We start from the raw sequence: 22,799 nt of genomic DNA on the forward strand, positions 1-22,799 counted from the left end.
ACAGCACAATTATTTTCATTTTTGCACATTCCTTTCCTGTTACTAATTTCTGAAGTGGCCAGAACTGACAGAGATTCCACGGTGCTCGTTAGAAATGAACTCATGGTTTCTGTCAAGAAGAAACTGCCTACATGGAAGAAAAGGCAGACGAGGGAAGAAAACTCATCTTGCAATCTGAAGCAATTCTATTTTTTGTTCTTTTTTAAAATTCCATAAACAGGGCATGCAGTGAAATTTTAAGTGTTTTTTTTCCTCTTTCACCATAATTATTCTCTTTATTTTGGAGGCACTGAGGGTCCTAAGACTTGCTTTCTGGATTCTGAGATCAGGAGGTTCAAGCACCTGCCATTGAGTTAGAAAGAGACTGACATTCAGGTGGGACTTCTTGGTCCCTCCAGCACTGATTTATTGAGCACCCACAAGGCCCTTGGTGCTCGGCACTAGGTTAAGTACTAGGAACGAACAAACATACTGAACTTGAACTTGCTGCGCCGTGACAGAAGTCTGAATTATTGTGGACAGAGAGCAGCATTGTGCTGATGGACTAAAATGACTGGTATGACAAGAGGCAAGATCAGAGGGTTGTGATTCTTCCAAGAGAAGCTGCCCCCGCCTAGGACCAGCCTTCACTCGTGCCAGGAAGGACTGGGGGTCATTTGGTCACACAGCTCGTGCCCTCGATCAGTTGACAGTAGTACTGCCTGAAATGGGAAGACGCGTAAAACATTTAAAGAGAACAGTGATTTGCCACTAAACGAAGGGAATTCAACTGCAGCCCCCATAGAGCGGCCGTATGATGTAACACAAATTGTTCCACCGCAGGATCAATGCGGGGACCTTGCAGGAGCTCGCCACACTAGCAAAAATGGAATGATTTACATTTGGAAGCCACAGCTGGTATGAAAATAAACATCGAATCAGTTCCTTCCTCCAAGTCCATGTTCCATTAGAATAACTACGGTAGGGGACATTTTTCACATTTTAATTGGTGTTTTGCTGATTTTATCAGAATTTCTGCTGATCAAAGCAAATTGGCTATTTATTTATTTTGCCATGAAGCTAACTGTTCAGTGCAAGTTTAATGTACTGTAATGAATTTTAAATATCCTCCTAGTCAGATTTAAAGTGTTTGAATCAAGATGGCCTTGTTATAATTAAATTATTAATTACTCAAATGGACAAAAGGCAACTTTCAGATATAATGTCACAGTTTAAATGGATCTGAACTGGATGAAAATGTTGGGCCTGCTTTAAAAGATGTCAGAGAAATAAAAATGTTTCCCCTGCAGTCTGCTTAACCCCCTCATTCCTGCTTGGTGTTTAGATGTATGATAAATACTTTCATTATTAGTTTATTTTCAGTTGCTTACAGAACAATAAGTTTTTATGTTATTTACACTCCAGTGACTTTGGTTTAATTGGCTTCTTTTATGTTATTTATATAAATATAAATCATACTGGGTTTTAAAGTATTAATGATGCATTTTATGTTATAATGCTGTTTTTATCCAGACTAGCACTCCAAGAATTCATACCATCCATGGGTAACAGCTAAGGATCTTTACAAAATCTACTTCAAAAGTTGAAGCAAATGCACTCTGAACCTCGACAGAATTCAGGCTTGGGATGAAAAGATCCCCTGAATTGCACTTCATTTGCATTTGAGTTAGCAAATTAATTTATTCAGATATTTCTGGAGGGCAATTCTCAGGTCTCTATACTTGGGAAACTACATAGATTTGTTTTTCAAGGCACTGTAACAAAGCAAAGCAAAAAAACCCATTTAAATAAAACTGAGTTTTAAGTATTTGCTTCCACCAGTTGAGGGATCATGGGTGAATCTCTGGAAACCCTCAGAGACGGCATCTGTCAAGTAAAGAGGCTGGTTGAGACATCTTTTGGCTCTATTTAAATATTTGTGGTTGTAGGTTTTTATAAACACTCATTTGGTGATCGTTGGACATTTTTTGCTCGCATCCTAAGATGATGTTATGAGTAAATAGAATTTTCTCAGGTAGCTCACATTTCTAAATACACTTTAAGATTTTGTTGATATTTAGGTTTTTCCAAGTGACTCTCTGCATACTGGCCTCTTTCAGTGATGAAAGCCATGTGAAAAATAAAAGAGTCAATAAAAGATGTTTTTGAATGGACAAGTGATGTCATTTCAATTGTTGGTTAAAAGCATATGCCCTAGGGATGGGGGTGGGGAACAGATAAATCAACTTGATTAAGTTTAAACAAACAAAAAAAACCCCCCAGTAATTGTGTGACGTGATGAGAGTGGTAATTTAATTTTGGTTTATTTAGGTAAAGTTAGGTGCCCACCTGAAACACAGCCTTGATCTTTGGGGTGAAAAAGTAGTGAGTAGAGAAGGATGAAATGCTTCTTGAATTCCTAAAATGTCACTCGAAGTCTACCCAAATACAGGTTTTCTTATTGAGAGGCATGTGATATGAGCTGATTCATTTGTCTTGGTCCTTGTCTTAGCATGTTTAGTTTTCAAAGTGCCCAAAGAGTTCCAGCAGAAGATGATTTTATTATACGGGGTGGGCCATTGAAAGAACTCTAGGAATCAAAGAGATCTTCCTAGCTGAAAAGCTTTGGTCAAGTTAATTACCCTTAGGGTTCTCATTTATAAAACAGGGATAGTCGTAGTGCTTGCTCCATGTGGATGTTTTGAGGAATGAATGAAATGAGGTATGTGGAGCCTTAGCACACAGTACCTTGTTCCTAATAGTTGCTCAATAAATGGTTATCATTGTAATGTGTCTTCAGTATAATTACTCTATACAAGTTTGACAGGATATCAACAAGTGAGTCTTGCTGCTAACTATGGCATATTTTCAACTCAGATGGAAACCACTGGGGGAATAACAAATATTTATTTAGTGAGAATGATGTCACTGAAGAGGAGAGAGAATGTCTAGTATCTAAACAAGTACTGCAGAAGACACTGGAAAAATAGCTTGTAGACTGTGGCAGCTGCTCTCAGTGTGAATTGAGTGCTCGGTGTGAATTGACAGTTCATTGGATTTGTACTGCACTGATGGTGGGGAAATCACAGTCACGTTGGTGAATGTGGCAGACATTTACTACCCTGCCTTATATACCTCTTTCGGTTTACAAAGAACTTACACCAGCCCAATGATGCAAGTGGTTCAGATGTAATAGTCCCATTTACAGATGCAGTCACTGTGTCTCAGGGAAATAAAGGGGTTTGCCCAAGACAGAACTTGAGCCAGATCTTCCTTCCTTAGGAGAATATTCCTCAATAAGTAGTTTAACTCCATAATAGTAGCTAACAGTTATTCAAACAATTCACTTAATCCTTACAACCAACCATTGGAAAGGTATACTACTATTAACCCCATTTTACAGATAAGGAAACTGAGGCACAGAAAGGGGAAGCAGTTTGTGCAATAGCATATGGTGAGCGGGAGAACTGGAATTTGAAGTCAGAAAGTCTGGCTCCAAAATCCACACTCTTCACACTATTCCACCTCCAATGAACCAAAACTGAGAATAATCTATGGTTCTCAAACTTTAGCAAGCATCTCAAACTTTAGCAAGCATCAGAATCTCCTGGAGGATTGGTTAAAACACAGAATCCTGATCCTCACCGCTGGATCATTAGGTCTGGAGTGAAGCTCGAGAATTTTCATTTTTTTTTTTTTAATTTCTTATTTATTTATTTATGGCTGTGTTGGGTCTTCGTTTCTGTGCAAGGGCTTTCTCTAGTTGCGGCAAGCGGGGACCACTCTTCATCGCGGTGTGTGGGCCTCTCACTATTGCGGCCTCTCTTGTTGCGGAGCACAGGCTCCAGACGCACAGGCTCAGTAGTTGTGGCTCACGGGCCCAGTTGCTCCGCGGCACGTGGGATCTTCCCAGACCAGGGCTCGAACCCGTGTCCCCTGCATTGTCAGGCAGATTCTCAACCACTGCGCCACCAGGGAAGCCCGAGAATTTTCATTTTTAACAAGTTCCCAGATGATGCTGATGCTGGTGGCCTGGAGACCACACTTAGAACCCTTGGTCCAGAGACACAAAACCCTGAAGGTCTAGACGCCCTATACATCTCAGCATTCTTTGGCCTATGAAAGAGTGTTGTTCACTGGGGGAGGGGACTGAACCTGGGGCTCCCCCATAGGCTCACACCTCCTGGTTTCTCTAGCATCCATAGCATACCAAGGTGAAGCCACTTGTTTGAATGCTCATAAAGGACTCCCCTAAAAAAGTTAGTTTGTATAGTTATGGCCGTTCTCAGGGATAGTGGGTTGAGATGGGGAGAAAGGAAAATCACATGGATCCCCTTCCGGTTACTATTATATGTGCAGTCAATTAAAGTGATTATCACAGGAAGTCTGGAAATGGACAAGAATAGAGCAGATGGAAGGGAAAATAGGAACATGATCCCTTTGTCAGGGAGAGTTATAGGAGGATGTATGCATTCAGATCCCTAGAACTATGGCTGCTTTTCTGGAATTTTTAGCAATATTATTGTTTTAATGACCAAGGTGGCAGTTTGGTTACATCTGCTTAAAAATGCCCAAAGGGTAGTGAATATGTTTATGCATTTGCTGATGTGTTTTAATGAAAATAATATAGCAATAAAAAATACAGTAAAGACATTGTGCTCTTAGGCTCTGCTGTTTAGTATTTAATGTAGCTGCCCAAACTTCTCCCTTGTGTTATGCATTTAGTAAACTTAATACAAAAAGACACTAACAGTTATCATTGGTTAAATGTCCACTTGAAAGAGAAATTAAGTCTAAAATGGTAGTGATCTGCATGGAAATTTGGTGCCTTGCCCCCTACCTACCTGGAGTCCAGGCAGTCTCTGCCCACAAGGACCCTCAACACTGCTTTTATTCAGGCGTTTGTCTTTGTCAGGCTCCACAACCCTCTGAGGAGAACAAATGTTCTATGCCAGCTTGGCTGAACTTAACCGAAGAAACAGGTACTTGGCAGTGAATAAAACTTTGAACCCAGGGCTGTCTGTTGCTCATCCAACATGGTATGCTCCATCACTGGGGTGGCCAGACCACCAAAGGCCAGACCACCTTTGGACTACCAAAGGTATCCAGTTGGCATCATTTTGACCCCCTCCCCACCTCATGGAGTTATTTACACTGAATTGCATATCTTTCTGTCATTTACATTGGCTTTCATCAAACAGTGTTGAAAAGAAAGGGCTGAAAGACCTTGCACTTACTGTGTTTACTTTAAGGTTGTTGAAATACATTGCTCGTTACATTCCCCATGTAAACTTCAAATCCTTTTCTTTATATTTATGAAATATCTCAAACATACAGAAAGTAATAGACCTCAAAGTGTCATGAAAAGTTTACTTTTTCCTTTATCTGTCTCATTTTTGAAAAAGAAATAGAATGTTATAAAGACGGTTTAACATTCCCCCCGCCCATCCATTCCCCTTTCTCACTCCTTAGAGGTAACCATTGTCCCAGAGTTGGTATGTATCTTTCCTGTCCACATTTTGTGTGCTTGTTAGTACGTATCCAAGTGTCTGCAAACAATATGTAATATTGTTTTAAAGGTTTTCAAAGTTTTCATAAATGACACAGCACATCTCTGTTTGCATGCAGTAGACTCTTCACGAAGACATATGTGAGAAACTTTTATCAGGTATTAGGCTGAGCATCGGTTTTTCTCATGGACACCACAGAACATAAAAATGGTGTTCCCTTCTGTGTGGTGATGATTGGGAATCTGAATTCTAATTTCTCATCCACTTTCCTTTTGCCTACTTAACTTCATCTGAATAGTTCCTTACCTTATTTTCTCTCTGCCTACATTTCTTCATTTAATTTCTTAAAGCTTGTTACATTTATATTCTTGTAACAAGATCCTTTTTAATAATTATTTTGAGCCCCACCTCTCCCTCTCCCATTCATTGACTCCTCCAGTTACATACTAGTTACCAGCAGGCATCTTTTGCCACCCTACTCCCCTCAAGCATTGAACTCAAGACAATTAGCAAGGTTTACTATATGCTAAGCATGACATTGTGTTTAGCAGACTAAATTTGTTAATCCTGAAATCCAGATGTGTTACCTGTCTATATCCAAGAAATCAGGTACAAAATGTGCAATGGATTTTCTTGTTAAAATACTTCCTGCCCAGAAGTGGACCCCTGTCGTTTATTCTCCAGTGCCCAAGTTGTTTTCAGTAGGAGAAAGAGCCTTAAGATTGCAGGCTGATGAGCACACATTGCAATATTTTCATAATTTGGAGCCAAAATGACTGCAGAGGAAAGGAGCAGAAGCCTGGGGAAACTATTAACAATTTAAGAATTTACCATTTCCAGTTACTGTAAGAATGTTAATTCCATTTCCAAAGAGAAGCATAGAAATGGTGTGTGTTATGACTCTTAGAGACATATTTTGTACCGTAGAGTATTAAAATATCAGAGTTTGGTGTTTTACCCTTTGAGTCTTTGCTAATTTTCCCTCCAGCTTATAGTTAAGCATGACTCTGGGATTTTTCCTAAAGGCAGTCATTCTAAATATATCTAGATTCATCTTTTTGGAATTATAATGGCCACCTTGAATGGTTGTGTTAGCGTCAAAGGTAACCAAGTGATTCTCCAACTCTAGGCAGGAAACAAGAGTAGTTATATATTAATTTCAACATAAAAGAGCATTTTCAAATAGCAGAGAAATATTTGATAGAATAGGGGAAATTTTTCTACAAGGCATACAGAGGAATGAGTACCTACAATTTGTTATTTAAAATAATATGAATTTTAATATCTTATTGATAGTCATCCATGTATTCATTTAAGTCTCTCTATTTTCAAGATATGTCATAGCTACAATATCTGCACAAATTGTTGTGTTAATTAATATAGCTTTGTTAATACAGTAGTTGTGATAAGCCATATATTACCTCATTCCTCCATCTATATGTGTATACACTTACATACAAAAAATTTTACTAAACTCTTATTGTTGACACTCTTGGGTACTAGAAATACAAAGATGAGTAAGATCTGTACCACCCTTTCAAGAAACTTACAATTTCATGTTAGTGATAGAGTTATAAACAAACTGGAGTAACATGTGATAACTGATATGGTTGATGAATATAAAGAGTGTTATGGAAACACTGAAACACTGTAAATTAATCCTACTTGAAACTATTGAGGAAAGGAAGAAATAGAGGTTACATTTGAATAAAAGTAGCTTAAGAAAGCATTTCCTGTCTCCTTAGGGCAGATTTAATCTTACTTCATCTCTCTCCCAAGAATAATATATACTTATCTCCATTGTGTATTATCATATTTCATTAGAGTTAGTGGTTCTCATATCCTTCTATTTTATTAGATAAAACTTCTTGAAGACAGAAAAAATGTTTTATTCTACTTTGTATCCTTAGTACCTAGCACAGGATAAGAAGCTCAATAAAATGTTTGTTGAATGAATAAACACATGAATCAAGAAATATCAAGAGAAATTTTAAATTTTTTGAGCTAAATGAAAATAGAAAGACAAAATTTGTGGGATGCAGCAAAAGCAATAATTAGAGGAAAATTTATAGCATTGAATGCATATATTAGAAAAGAAGAAAGATCTGAAATTGATCATCTAAGCTTTCACCTTCGACAATTAGAAAAAGAAGAGCAAATTAAATCCAAAGTAATCAGAAGAAAAGAAATAATAAGAATTACAGCATAAGCCAATGAAGTTGAAAACAGGAAATCGATAGAATTAATGAACCCAAAAGATGGTTCTTTGAAAAGATGTATAAAATCAGTAAGCCTCTGGCCAAGCTAACTAAGAAAAAAAGAACAATGGCACAAATGACTAATATCAGAAATGAAAGATTGGGCATCACTACAGATCCTATGGACAGTAAATGGATAATCAAGGAATACTATGAAAACTCTATGCCCACAGATTTGATAACCTAAATGAAATAAACCAATTCCTTGAAATATACAATTTGCCAAAACTCACACAAGAAGAAATAGACAATCTAAAAAAGCCCATATCTATGAAAGAAATTGAATCAATAATTGATACCTTCCAAAACAGAAGGCACCAGGCCCAGAATTAATAAGTGATTATAGGAAGTTTGCAAGATACAAGATTAACATACAAAAATCAATCACTTTGCTGTATACCAGCAATGAACATGTGGAATTTGAAATTAGAAACCCAATACCACTTACATTACCATCCCCTACCCAAAAGAAATACTTAGGTGCAAATCTAACAAAATATGTACAATGTCTATATAAGGAAAACTACAAAACTCTGATGAATGAAATCAAAGGCAAACTGAATAAATGGAGAGATATTCTGTGTTCATGGATAGGAAGGTTGAATATGGTCAAGCTGTCAGTTTTTCCCAACTTGATCAATAGATTCATTGAAATCCCAGTCAAAATATTAGCAACTTATTTTGTGGATATTGACAGACTGATTCTAAAGTTTATATAGAGCGGCAAAAGACCCAGAACAGTGAACACAATGTTGGAGGAGAACAGCAAAGTTAGAGGACTGACACACCCAACTTCAAGACTTACTATAAAGCTACAGTAATCAAGACAGTGTGGTTCTGATGAAAGAAGACACAAGTAGATCAATGGAACAGAACAGAGAGCCCAGAAAAAGACCCCATAAATATAGTCGACTGATATTTGACAAAGGAACAAAGGCCCTACAATGGAGCAAAGTTAGTTTCTTCAACAAATGGTGCTGAAACAACTAGATATCACATGAAAAAAAAAAAAAAAAGAATCTAGACACAGACCTTACACCCTTTACAAAAATTAACTCAAAGTGGATTGTAGGCCTAAATGTGAGACACGAAACTTTAAAAGTCTCAGAAGATAATGTAACAGAAAGCCTAGATGACCTTGGGTATGGCAATGACTTTTAGATACAACACCAAAAACACCATCCATTAAAGAAATAATTGATGAGCTAGACGTCATTAAAATTAAAATTTTCTACTCTGTGAAAGACAATGTCAAGAGAATTAGAAGGCAGGCCTCAGACTGGGAGAAAATATTTTCAAAAGATACATCTTATAAGGGACTGTTATTCAAAATTACAATAAGAAAACATACAACCAGATTAAAAAATGAGCCAAAGGCCTTAAGAGACACCTCACCAAAGAAGATATACAGATGGCAAATAAGCATATGAAAAGATGCTCCACATCATATGTTGTCAAGGAAACAATAGGGTGACGTACTTAAGTATGTTAATGTTGTCAGGAATTCAGATTTTTAGTACAAGAGGAAAGAAAGAATTATAAAACATCAAAAAACTTACATAAAATTCTTTTTCCAGTTTTACTGAGATATAATTGATATATAATATTGTATTAGTTTAAGGTGTACAATATCATTTTATATGTATATATTTATTTGTTTATATAGTGAAATGTGTAACACAGTAAGTTTAGTTAGCATCTGTCACATCGTGTAGTTACACAGTTTTTTCTTGTGATGAGAACTTTCAAAAGTTCTCTGTTAGCAACTTTCAAATTTACAATACAATATTATTAACTATAGTCATATGCTGTTCATTACATCCCCCAAACTTATTTGTCTTATAACTGGAAGTTTGTACCTATTGAGCTATTTTCTCCATCCCTTGCCCTCTACCTCTGGCAACCACCAATCTGTTCATTTCTATGAGTTTGGTTTTTTTAGATTTCACATCAAGATAGTATTTGTCTTTGTCTGACTTTCTTCATTTGGCATAAGGTCCTCAAGGTCCATCCATGTTGGGAAATGGCAGGATTTCTTTCTTATTTATGACTGAATAATATTCCATTGTTTACATACCATGTTTTCTTTATCCATTCATCTGTCAGTGGGCAGTTAGGTTATTTTCATGTCTTGGACTGTGAATAATGCTGCAATGAACATGAGGGTACAGGTATCTCTTCAAGATAGTGATTTCATTTCCTTTATATATAATACCCAGAAGTGGAATTGCTGGATCATATGGCAGTTCTCTTTTTAATTTTTTGAGGAACCTTCATACTGTTTTCCGTAGTGGTAGCACCAATTTACATTTCCACCAACAATACACAAGGGTTCCCTTTTCTCCACATTGGGGTAATCAAATAGCGCTAGGTGATGAGTGAAAGCTTTTCTTTACAGAAAAATTTCACATTAAAAAAATGTAGAAGAAGTAATAGAAAGTCAGCATTTTTAACCTCTAATGAACAATGGATTGGGGCAATAATCATCAATAAAACCATTAGATGAAATTTTGTTGGAAACTCTACGATGGAAGAAACAGACTATCGTCTCCCAAACCCACTGATCCATCTTTGCATCAGACAGTGCATGCCTCCTGATATGATGCAGTTATGATTTACAGATTGTGACCTATAAAATATTATTTTTTTAAATAAATTTATTTGTATATATATTTACTTATTTTCGGCTGCGTTGGGTCTTCGTTGCTGCGTGCGGGCTTTCTTTTTAGTTGCAGTGAGAGGGGGCTATTCTTCATTGCGGTGCACAGGCCTGTCATTAAGGTGGCTTCTCTTGTGGAGCACGGGCTCTAGGTGAGTGGGCTTCAGTAGTTGTGGCACATGGGCTCAGCTGTTGTGGCTCGTAGGCTCTAGAGTGCAGGCTCAGTAGTTGTGGCACATGGGCTTAGTTGCTCCGTGGCATGTGGGGTCTTCCTGGACCCATGTCCCCTGCATTGGCAGGCAGATTCTTAACCACTGCGTCACTGGGGAAGCCCTGTGACCTGTAAAATATTCTTGCCAAAGAGTTGGACCTGAATCTGATCCAACCTTTAACGCCAACTTCCATTTGGAGGAGATACAAGGGATGAATGAACAATCAATTGACACTACAAGGAAGTAAACAGACAAACCCCAAATGTTAGATCTTCTACAGAACAATACATTCGTTCCTTCACAAGTCAATTACCTGAAAAAAAGGAAAAAATAAAGGGGAGGGAGGAGAGACAATTTTAGATTGAGAGACTTTAGATAATTAAATATAATGTGTGGACCTTGTTTGGATCCCATAAAACCAAATGTGAAAACATTTTAAACAGAGAAATCTGAATATGCGTAAGTCTTAGATCATCTCAAGGAAATTTTTACATTTATCTGTGTGTAAAAATGGTAATATGGTTACGTAAGAGAACGCTATATTTTCTAGAGATGCGTATATGCAAGTATATAGAACTGAAATGACATGGTGTCTGAGATTTGCTTCAAAATAATTCACCCAAAAAATGAGAGAGAGAAAGAAGGAAACGAAGGAGGAGGGAGAAAAGGAGGGGGAGAGGCAGGGGAGGAGGGAGAGGAGGGGGGCCGTTAACAAGAAAGATGATGAAGACAGAGAGAGTGAGAAAAAAAAAAGGAATTAATCATAGCTACAATAAAATAAAATTTCCCTAAGCTGAAGAAAGACCCAAGTGTTCACATCCCTCAGGAAACAACATACCAAGTTGACCCAAAAAATCTGTACTTGTTTGGGTGACATTAACTACTGAGTATGAATACGTACGTGTTCTTTTTTAGCCAACAAATAGAGAACCTATGTTCCATTCAGATAACTTGTAAACTTTTTCTGTAATTGACAGTTGGTCACAAAGAATATGTCAACTTTATTGGCTGATTTTTTAGTGGTCATTCTCTGGAATTTAGATTTGCAAATTTATCTTAAATTGGATTTTGATTGTTCTCTCTCTCTCTCTCTCTCTTTCTTTCTCTCTCTCTCTTGCTTGACAGCTCGCTTGCTGAGGCCTCCTGTCTATAAACATGCTTATTCTGCTGGCTCTGGGCTCTGATGTCATGGTGATATTAGAGATAATGTATATCTGCTCACCAAAACTGAGGGTATCTTAGTTGTGTCTTCTTTCTCCTCCCCAAATTTACTTGGCTATTCCTCACACTTAATGTTCTAGAATAACTTTACACACAATTTGTCAAGTTGTATAAAGTATCCCACTGCTATTTGTTTGGGATTGCACTGATTTTTATAAAGATAACTGAGATAATTGATATGTTTACAATATTCTATCTGGGAACAAGGTATATGTCTCTACCTATTCTAGTCTTCTTGTATATCTGTCAATACATTTTACAGATTTTTTAATATTGTTCTTAGACGTTTCTTCTATTACTGTGAGTGAGCTTTTAAAAGATTACATTTTGTGATTAGTTATTGGTGGTATGTGGAAAGCTCTTGATTTTTATATGTTGCTCTCCTATCTGGCTGTCTGAGAAAATTTATAATTATTTAAAAGTTGATTGAAATAATGTAAATCTTCATCAATAGAAGAATGATTAAAGTAATCAGGGTAAATCTAGTCTATGGAATATTATGCAGCTCTTTTGAAATTATATATATAATATATAGTGAGGAAGAGAACCATCTCCAAGATAAAATGAAAAAAGCAATTAACCAAAAAAAGCTTCAACATAATAATATAATATGGTTCAGGTGTGTAAAACTACTACATGTGGCGATATACACATACAATATAAATGCATAGAATAAAGTCTAGAAAAATGCATCCTAATGGTAACAGTAATTAGCTTTGAGTAGAGGAGGAAAGGAGATTTTTCAGGGTTTTACTGTATATATTTTTGTATTGTTCGAATATTTTCTAAAACATGAATTTATATAATGCTTTTGTAATTAGAAATTTAAAGAAAAATGCGAAAATAAGATGTTGGGAAGTAGACAAGTTGATAAAGATTGACATGGAGGAAGCCCTAGGGAGAGTGCATGTTAAGTCCATAGAAAACCCTCACGGGTCATTAATTTCCACAATATCTCTAAAGTCACTTCCATTTGGCTTTGGAAAATCTGTGGCTCTACACACCCTGTCAAGAAGTATTACCGGCATCTATTAGAGCAGAAAATGAAGATAAAATGTCGCACAACTGACCAATGAAGTCAGTGGAGACATCCTCTCCCCGATGTTTATCTACCTCTTGTGATTTCTTCTATGCAAGGGCCGTGGGCTAGTGAAAGACCCAAATAAATGAGCTGGCTAAATGAATTGGATAATTCTCCTTCTAGCCCTCTCTCATTGCCAGCTGGAAACCAGATGAGACCAGCCTTTATCTCCTAGGTCTTCCTAATGTCTAGAGTTTCTGTATGGGAAACTCTTCCAACCTGAATTTAGAAATGGATGCGCTGTTGGTTTATGTGTATCAGGTGGGTCGAGGCACACTTGTTTGCCTTGAGGTGAGCCCTTCCTTGCCTTGGCATGTGAGGTCTTTATGAAAGGACCCTGAGTACCTCATATCATCGTAAGTGCCTGTGCCATGTCCCTTGCAGTGAGTTAGTTGTGACGAAAGCACGTGTGACCTGGACTTCTATTTTTATAAAACGGTAAATGGAGAACAATGGTAAACACCTAACACAGTGTCTAGCAGTGCTTCTCAAACTTTAATGTGGGAATCACCTCAGAATGTTGATTCAGTAGGTCTAGGTAAACCCTTGAGCTTGTATTTCTCAGAAGCTCCCAGGTTATGTCAATGTGGCTGGTCCAGGAAACACACTTAAAGTAGCAAGAGTGTAGAGCACAGGCTTTGCACTTAATAAGTATTTGTTGAATGAGTCGTCTTCTGTCTTAACCCCCGGCAATGTGAGTCCTCCTATAGAGGACACACCCTTCCTCTTTCTTCTCTGGGTAAGATTGTGGGGCATTTTTACTTTCTGGAAAGCTAATTCTATCAGGCTATTATGTTTTACATACTTAAACCCACATCCCAGTATTCTACCCACTGGAGACAGGACCCAGGGCTGTTTTCCCATATAGCCAGCATTGCTGTGCACATCTGATCGAGTCACCCTTTCCCAGCCCAGTGTAACATAATGAGCAGTCTCTGCCCTGTAGAGATGCCCCACTGGGGCTGCAGGTCAGCATCACAGGCACAGTCAAGCCTTTTGGGGTCATTTTCCTTAGGGTTGGATCAAAAGTGAGAAAATGATGGAAATATGTATGTTGAAATATTCTTTTGGAGTAAACTAGGCATGTTTTGGACAGATAAAGATACTAGTTTTATTGTGTGAAATCATGTTAAGTATTTTAAGAACTGTCTTGTTCAAGATCACTGGATTGTGTAGACAGAAAAATTCTGTTGTCTTATGATCAGTTTAACAGTTATCCTCGCTTATTGGCTACTTAGCTGGGGACTCTGGGGGTGCCGTGTTAGTGGAATTCACCTGGGGATTCTCGCACGTGCACATTAGCAGAATAGATTGGGCTGTGATTTGTAGCTCGAGCCTGATTTTACAGGGGGCATTTTCCACCCACCCACGGCTTCGCGGTGATGTTGAAATCTGTCTAGTTGGTGGAGGATCAGTAGCTCTAGGAGCTAATGAATATTCATTTCTTTTCCCTGGGTACAAAGTAAAATAACCAGTAATTAGTATAATATTTAATACTTCTATTCAAAATAAATAAATCTTTTGTGAAAAAAACCCCTAATTATTATAATGTAGCAAATTCCACATATGTAACTGGAATGGGATGTGGTGTTTTGAAAATGCTTCTAAGCCCTCATTTACATGTTTTGAGATTAGTTAATTATTCCCCTTGTATGCATAAAACAGAACTCTAAATTTTTACCTGCAATTTATTATTCATTTTCCTCTCTCCCAAGTTTAACTGATTCTAAGTTTTACTTTTTTTTGGATACTGAAGATATTTGTATTTTGAAGTAATGTTTTGAATATGGGTTTGTTCTTGTCATCTTCTTCTCTTGCCTCACAGACAGAGGATGCAGGTGGCTTACAGAGATTCCCATGTGGTGTTTCTTATCTGATCCTAGGTTCATGTGACAAGGTTTAGCTGTTCCAATTTTTAAAAATACATGTTTTTGAGCACGGAATACATGGTAGGCACTGTGCAGGGTGCTTTCACATATGTCATCATATTTTTATTCTATGACAATCCTGTGGAGTTTGTTTTTCTACCATCATTCTATAGACAAGGCAGTGAAGCTCAAAGCAGTTAATTCTGCTCGTGCAAGGTATAGAATTCTAAATCATCCGTCTGTCTGAGTCCAAATCCAGTTTATACCACAACTGTGAGATTCTGAAGCTTGTTCTACCCAGTTGCTGAGGGAGAAAGGTTTGGAGGAGGTGATGATATGCTTGTTTGCAAATAAATGCTTCCCCAGGGTGTCGTCATGGGGTTGGGTGCTTGTGGGTGCTAACCTCTGCTGGGGAGAGGGGACAGCCCAGGATTGGTGACCTCACTGTAGACAAGTACTTTCTGAGCCTGTGATAAGCAGGGAAACTTCTCATCCACTGCCTGGAGGTTTCTCAGTAATGCTGGTTAGTACCTGCCAGACAGAATTCACATTCTTGCCCAGATGCAAATGGATAGATCTTTGTCAGATACAGTGGTGATTCCTGAAGACCTGGGAAATTCATGGTGCTGCTCTTCCTCGATTCTATGGAAAAATGCAAATACTGCCATGCAGGGATTTTGTATGACTCATCCAAGGTGGGGATGAGGCAAGAGCTTCTATTTCAGATTCTTTTTTTTTTTAATTTATTTATGGCTGTGTTGGGTCTTCGTTTCTGTGCGAGGGCTTTCTTCTAGTTGCAGCAAGCGGGGGCCACTCTTCATTGCGGTGCGCGGGCCTCTCACTATCGCGGCCTCTCTTGTTGCGGAGCACAGGCTCCAGACGCACAGGCTCAGTAGTTGTGGCTTACGGGCTTAGTTGCTCCGCGGCATGTGGGATCTTCCCAGACCAGGGCTCGAACCCGTGTCCCCTGCATTGTCAGGCAGATTCTCAACCACTGCGCCACCAGGGAAGCCCTCAGATTCTTTTAAGAGATTCCCAGGACAACTAGAATAAAATTCAGATTTCGGACCATGGCCTTTCAGGCCCAGGTGGCCCAGCTACTGCCTGCCTCTCCCAGCCCTCACGTGGTCCCTTCTCCCCTCCGCGCTCTGCATCCTCCTTTTTGTCCCTGTGACTCGCAAGTTTGTTCCTGCCTCACAGCCTTTGCATTTATTGTTCTCTCTGCTTGGGGAACTCTTCCCTCTGTCTCCACATGGCTGATTCTTCCTCATCTTCAGGCCTTTGTTCAGGCACCCCCTCCACACAGAGCCTTCCCTGACCCCCCCGACCCGCCCCGTCTAAAGGAGCCTCTACCCATGACCCGCGCAGCCCCACAAAAACTCATCATCCTATTGGGCGATAGGGATTGACATGTATACACTGATGCGTATAAAATTGATGACTAATAAGAACCTGCTGTATAAAAAAATAAATAAAATTTAAAAAAAAATCATCCTGTGACCCTGTTCACTTAACTTCACAGTTTTGCTTTCTGAAATGATCTTTGTTTATTTTCTTTTTTATTAGCTGTTTTCTCTATCATTTTGTCACCCAGAGAAGCTTTGACACGTTGCAAGTACTCAGTGAATATATGGTAAATAAATGGATGAATGACTCGATGAATGAATGAAAGTTAGATGTATAGAATTACAAATGCTAGAGTTTGAGGGTGCCTGCTAGCTAATCTGTCCCAACTTTACACCCACTATCTTTATTTGATTATTTCTAGTGAGAGAAAGCTCATGACTTGATAAAACAAGTGTCTCCAATTTTTGTCTTGCGAGGCAGTGTGGGACTGTGGAAATCAAGTCAAACTCACCTCGATTTAAATCCAAATCTGCTACAAACTAGCTGTGGACCTTGGTTAGGTCAGTTAACCTTGCCGTATCCTGTTTCCTCATCTGAAAAGGGGATGACAGTACCTACTTGACAAGCTATTGTGAGAAAGAAATGAAGCCGGGTCTGCAGCGTGTCGTGCATATTTGTATACACATGGTATAGGAAAGGTTAGCATGTCAAAGGGGACACGTAAATGTTAATTTGCTTTTTATTTTTGTTCGCTGTGCCAGTTAGTCCTGGATTATGCATTTCACACGTATTCACATTTAGTCTTACCCACGAGGGAGGTGAAATCTGCATCCATCCTCCTCTTTTACAGACAAGGAAACTAAGTGACCTGCCTGAAGTTTCCCTTCTAAGGAATGGTCCAGCCCCTATGTCCTCAGGTTCTCTTTCTATCCCACCAAAGCTCCTTCTTCCTCTGCCCCCAACACCAAACAGCCTACAGGTTGATGAAATGGAAGGAAACAAATCTCCTGGCCAGTTTAACTCTCAGAATGGCAGAGGGCATCTGCTTCACCGCCAGGGGAAGCGCAGCCTGAGGACTTGAGGGCCTGTGCTGAGGAGATGAACAAACGTGGGCAAAGGAGGAGGTGCTAACCTCTTATGTCCACCCCACTCCCAGGCCTTTAGAGCACGGCAGCCTCTCTGTTGGTTAATTCAGGCTTTGGCTCTGAAATGAATCAAGTGACAGGGGAGTTCTTAGTGCTGCTTGTCACTGTTCTTGCATGCCAAGGAACTCTAGCATATTGCTCTTGGGCCCTGTGATGCTCCAGCTGTAGCTGTTGGGTATCACATGACCTAATTAGCATGTGGTCCTTTGGGAGGGCAGCAGAGCAACGAAGAGCAGGGGTCTAGCATCAGACGTGAGCTCAAACACTTGTTCCATCGTGTATCACCTGTGTGACTTTGGGCGAGTTCTTTTCTGGATTTTCTATTTGCTCCTTCTGTATAATAGGAATAATTCCATCTCCCTCATCAGGTTTATTTGGAGAATTAAATATGCCTGGTGCATGTCAACTTGTGATAGATGGTAGCTACTACAACCATCCCTTTCCTGCAGATAGCATTATTCTCCAGGTAGAAAGGTGATGGAAGTGGTTGGAAGTAACTAAGGACTCTTACCGTGACCCCATTGTAACAGGGCCAAAGTGTGGAGGCCCTTCTTGTTTCCTACTTGTGTTTTGTCTTCTGAGTGTGATAAGTGAATTCTAGGAGCATTAGTTTACTTCTGAATACTTAGATAGGGGAGAAGTAATGTGAGTGAAAATTATCCTCTCTTCCCCAAGATCTCCCTGGTCATTATTCCCTAACCTAATTAGAATGCCAGATGCAGATCCTTCCATTTTCCTCAAAAAGGAGTGGCAAACTGGGGAAAATGCTTCCTGGAAACGAAGGATGGCTTTTCCAGGGAGTGGTAGAGACTCAGAAACTTGAACTGACTTCCCAAATCAGATGTGAGGGCTTTGTTGTGCTTTCTTCTCAAATATGCATGTCTCGGTACTTGCCCTTTTTTTAATAGCCAGTCAAGTGTCTATGTTAGAAATTTTGCTAAGGTTTCTAGAGTATATTTTTGCTTAGTTGTTTTCCTCCCTTCAGTGTGACAGGAAAACATCTATACTTCCTTGGTCTCTCTCTCAGCACATCTCTCAAAATTTCTAGAGCTTAGAATCTAGTCTGTAAGGCACATTTGTAGTCATTCATGACATCTTTGGCTTTTGGGACATATGTGTGGCTCACACATCCAGATGATGTAGCAGTCAAACTGTCTACCAAATGGGCCTAGATATTGCCAGGAGAAAATCCATACTGATAGAGAAAGTTCTATCTCTGTTGAACCTCCAAAGATTAAGTCAGTAAAACCCAATAGTCTATATGCTTCTCTCTGTGGGGACTGTAGTCAGGTGGTATAATTTGAGGACCCAGCTCAAAACCTTTCTCTCCTAGCCCTAATATATTCATCAAAATTCCTGTATTTGAATATCCCTCCTTCCCTCCCTCCCTCCCTCCTTCCCTCCTCTGTTCCTTCATGAGAATGGCTGTAGCTTGGTGAGGGTAGGGGTCTTAGCTACCTTGCTCACCATTGTTTCTCTAACACTTAGGACATAGAGTAGGAGCTCAACTAATTTTTGCTGAATAGAAGGATGAATGGACATTTACTGAGTACCTACAGTGTTCCTAGTTCTTCAATCCTTAGACTTAAAATTATGTTTTCCAAACTCAGCTATTTATGTACTGCCTTCCCAGTATTTGCCAGATCTATGAACTATTTTTCTTCTATTTATTTGACATTTTCCTTTGAATTGACTTTTCTTTATACTTAGCATCATCCAAAGCAATAATATCCATGAAATTATGGATTTGGTGTCTATTTACAATTTTTTTTGTAACTCACATTACATTTGTAACTATTAAAATAAAAATGCTTATATCACTTAAAATCATCTCAAGGGCCTCTATAAAATACAAATCTGGAATCAGTTTACAACATTATTGATCACATCCACTAGCTCTGAACCTCTAAAGTATAGGGGGCCCAGGAACAGAGATGTTCTGCAGAGGAAAGACTGCGGGTGGGGGCTGGTGCTCAAGGGAGCGGGTGACCTGAGCATCCCAGAGTGTCAGTGGGTGTGTGGGAGGCATCTGCACTGGTGCTTCTAGCTCCTTGTGACTTTGGGTCAATCATTTGCTGAGCCTCTTGTCCTTCAAATCTACTGTGAAAGCAATGACCACAGCCATACCACCTTAGGGCTTGGAGAGCTCTGAAAAAGTGTGAAGAACCATTTATATCCAGTAATCATTGTGTAGCAGATACACAATAAATATTTTAAAATTTGTATTATCATGAGGTTGGTAGCAATTAATCTGAAGTTGAATGCTGCCAAACAAAATAAGGTAAGGAAACTGGCTGGAATGAATTTCATTCATTCATTCACTTATTTCATTCAGTTGTTCAATAAATACTTAAATGTGTTCTAGCCCCAGAACTAGGGGCTGAGAATATTGCAGCAAAAAGACATAGTCCTTCCTTTGGGACTTCCCTGGTGGTCCAGTGGGTAAGACTCCCCACTCCCAATGCAGGGGGCCTGGGTTTGAGCCCTGTTTGGGGAACTAGATCCCACGTGCATGCCGCAACTAAGAGTCCACGTGCCGCGACTAAAAGATCACGCGTGCCGCAACGAAGATCCCGAGTGTTGCAACTAAGACCCAACGCAGCCAAAATAAATAAATTAATTAAAATAAATCTTAAAAAAAAAAAGACAGTCCTTCCTCTCCTAGTTTAGTGGGAGAGAGAGTTATACAAACAGTTACATATGTAATTGTTTGATTATAGCACTGATAGATGCCACAGTGAGAAATACAAAGTACAATAATAGTGTATAGCAAGGGAGCAAATAATCTGAGGAATAAGAGAGGGCATTCTTGTAGAAGTGACATGTAAGCCAAGGCCTAAAACATCAGTAGAAGTGAAGCAAATATATATAGGAGCGCTGAAAACCCACTTTACAAATGTCCATGAGACGAGGTGCCCCCTCCTTATTGCTTAATCTGCATGTCACCAACCAACTAGAGCCGACATTCTGGTGGGTGTATCCTCTCATTCCCTTGACAGTTGGTGGAGCACATTGGGTGCCACTGCCTTACCAAAGAATCTGGAAGTGTCCCTTGAGAAAAGACCATAGAACCCAGAGAATTTCACACTGCAAAGCACTAATGAGACTACGTCTCCATTCCCAATTTTAAGGAATTAACTGTTAAAAATTCACTGTTTCTACTTCTTGTGGCAATTCCCTTTGCCAAAGAAAAGAACAAATTTGGTAGGCACAAAAGAGCAAATACGGTAGATTCAGAGTTTGGAAATGGGAAAGGTCAGAGTGTGAAATCTATACTGTGGCAGACATGTTTATTGTAACATATAAATATCACTACCAAGACATCAAGCCCCTGAGTCCTAAGGAGGTGTTCCTTGACAGGCCAGCTAAGAGATGGGCCCATTGAAAACGGGTCAATGAAAACAAGAGCTGTTCTGCTATTGTAGCCAGCCTCCCCGCTGCTTACGATCCCCAGAATGCTTCGATTTGTTTATTTTTCTTGAGTTGATTTTTTTCTCTCTTTCTCTCTCTCTCTCTTTTTTTTTTTTTTAACAAGGAATACATTTATTGTAGACAGAAATAGCAAATACAGATTGGTAAAAGTGAAATAAAAATTAGCCACTATCTCACTATCCAGGAAATATTAACAGCTGTAAACATTTTGTGCTATATTATATATATATATATATATATATATATACCAATTATATATATATATATATATATATATATATATATATATATATATATACACACACACACATATTTAATTTGAGGTCATATTGATATCACCCTGTTAGTTATGTCTTTTACAATTGTTTCCTTTTTTAAGCTTTCTTTTTTTTTTAAATAAATTTATTTATTTATTTTTGGCTGCGTTGGGTCTTCTTTGCTGCACTCGGGCTTTCTCTAGTTGCGGCGAGTGGGGGCTACTCTTTGTTGCGGTGCGCGGGCTTCTCATTGCGGTCTTGTTGCAGAGCATGGGCTCCAGGTGCGTGGGCTTCAGTGGTTGTGGCTCGCGGGCTCCAGAGCACAGGCTCAGTCATTGTGGCGCACAGGCTTAGCTGCTCCGCGGCATGTGGGATCTTCCCGGACCAGGGCTCAAACCCATGTCCCCTGCATTGGCAGGCAGATTCTTAACCACTGCACCACCAGGGAAGCCCTCCTTTTTTAAACTTTCAATGAGTTACTTTTAGAATAAACCTTACACCTTCTATGAAACCAAGTCTCCTAAAAAAATCATTTGAGAAGATTACTCATCCTAATAATCCACAATTCACACTCCCTCTCAGGAGACTTTGTTAACCTTAGGGATTAACAATAGGGCCCGCATCACAACGCCACACAAATAGCTGCTTATGTGGTAGCTTGGGGACTGCTGGAGCTGGGAAGCAGTTTTGGACATTTGCACAGGAAGGTGTCACTTGGGCTTTTCTCCTTTGTCTCTTTTTTTACTTTTCAAAATCACACAAGTAGCAATACCCTCAAGCAGAAAAGCGACTTCCTCTGTAGTTGTTAGGAGCTCAGTATTTTGGAGGATGGCAAGAAAAAATTCATTCTGTATGAATTTGTAGATCAATAAAGATGAATTCAAACTCTTAGTGACATGGTAACTGTATGCCAGGGTTAAAGCAGGGGCTCATCTCTCTGAGCTGCAGTTGGCTTGTTTCTCCTGTTGCAAGTTTCCAAGGTGGTTCACAATGCTACCACACTGTCAGTGTGCTCAAATTAGATGACTCTGCTTTCCTCTTCCACCACCAAATGCTTCCAAACTCATCAACATCCCCCCTAGTCCATGCATCCCTCAAATTTCTGGAACCAGTATGCCCCCGAACTTCCAGGCATGGACACATCAGGGGGGAGAGCTGGCTGTAGAAGGGACTATGGGCAGATTGGAAGGACTCATGCTAGTGAAGGCTGAGTTTGTTGTGGAAATGATGTAATTAGTATACCTATTGGGGAAGGAAATGATTGCTTCCTTATTCTGGAAGTGCCTACTGTGATTAAAGCAGAAAAGGAATGCCGCGTTGGTGAGTACATCCAGTGTGACACACTACGGGGAGAACAGACTAACAGCCCTGCCAAGGTGCCTAGCTAGAGCTGAACTTGGTTTGAGGTCCCATTAAGATTAAAAAAAAAAAAAAAAGATTTATGCTGGGAAATTTTCTGCTTTCATTATAACCTTTGTCCAAAATTTCTGTTGGAATTTTGATACCTAAACGACTTGTGAAAGGGAATTACGATCATCTGGTCTCTCCAAGACAAAACCAACTAAAAGCAGTTCAAGCACATAATGCATTTGTTTGCCTAGCTATAATTATGCTAACTAATGTCTTTCTGGTACTTAACTATGTCTGGGCATTATCTTATTTATCATCTCATTTCATTTCAACAAGAACAGTATGAAGTAGGTGCTGTCGTTTGCTCGGTATTTCAGAAGGGGAAAATGAGTCAAGGAAAAGGTTCCCCCCGGTCTGGTTTGACTCCGAAGTGTATGTTCTTAACCCAGAACTCTACTGCTCACCCCAAGTTCCGTTGTT

Source organism: Balaenoptera ricei, chromosome 2 (genome assembly GCF_028023285.1).
Source record: "Balaenoptera ricei isolate mBalRic1 chromosome 2, mBalRic1.hap2, whole genome shotgun sequence".
Classification (NCBI taxonomy): Eukaryota; Metazoa; Chordata; class Mammalia; order Artiodactyla; family Balaenopteridae; genus Balaenoptera; species Balaenoptera ricei.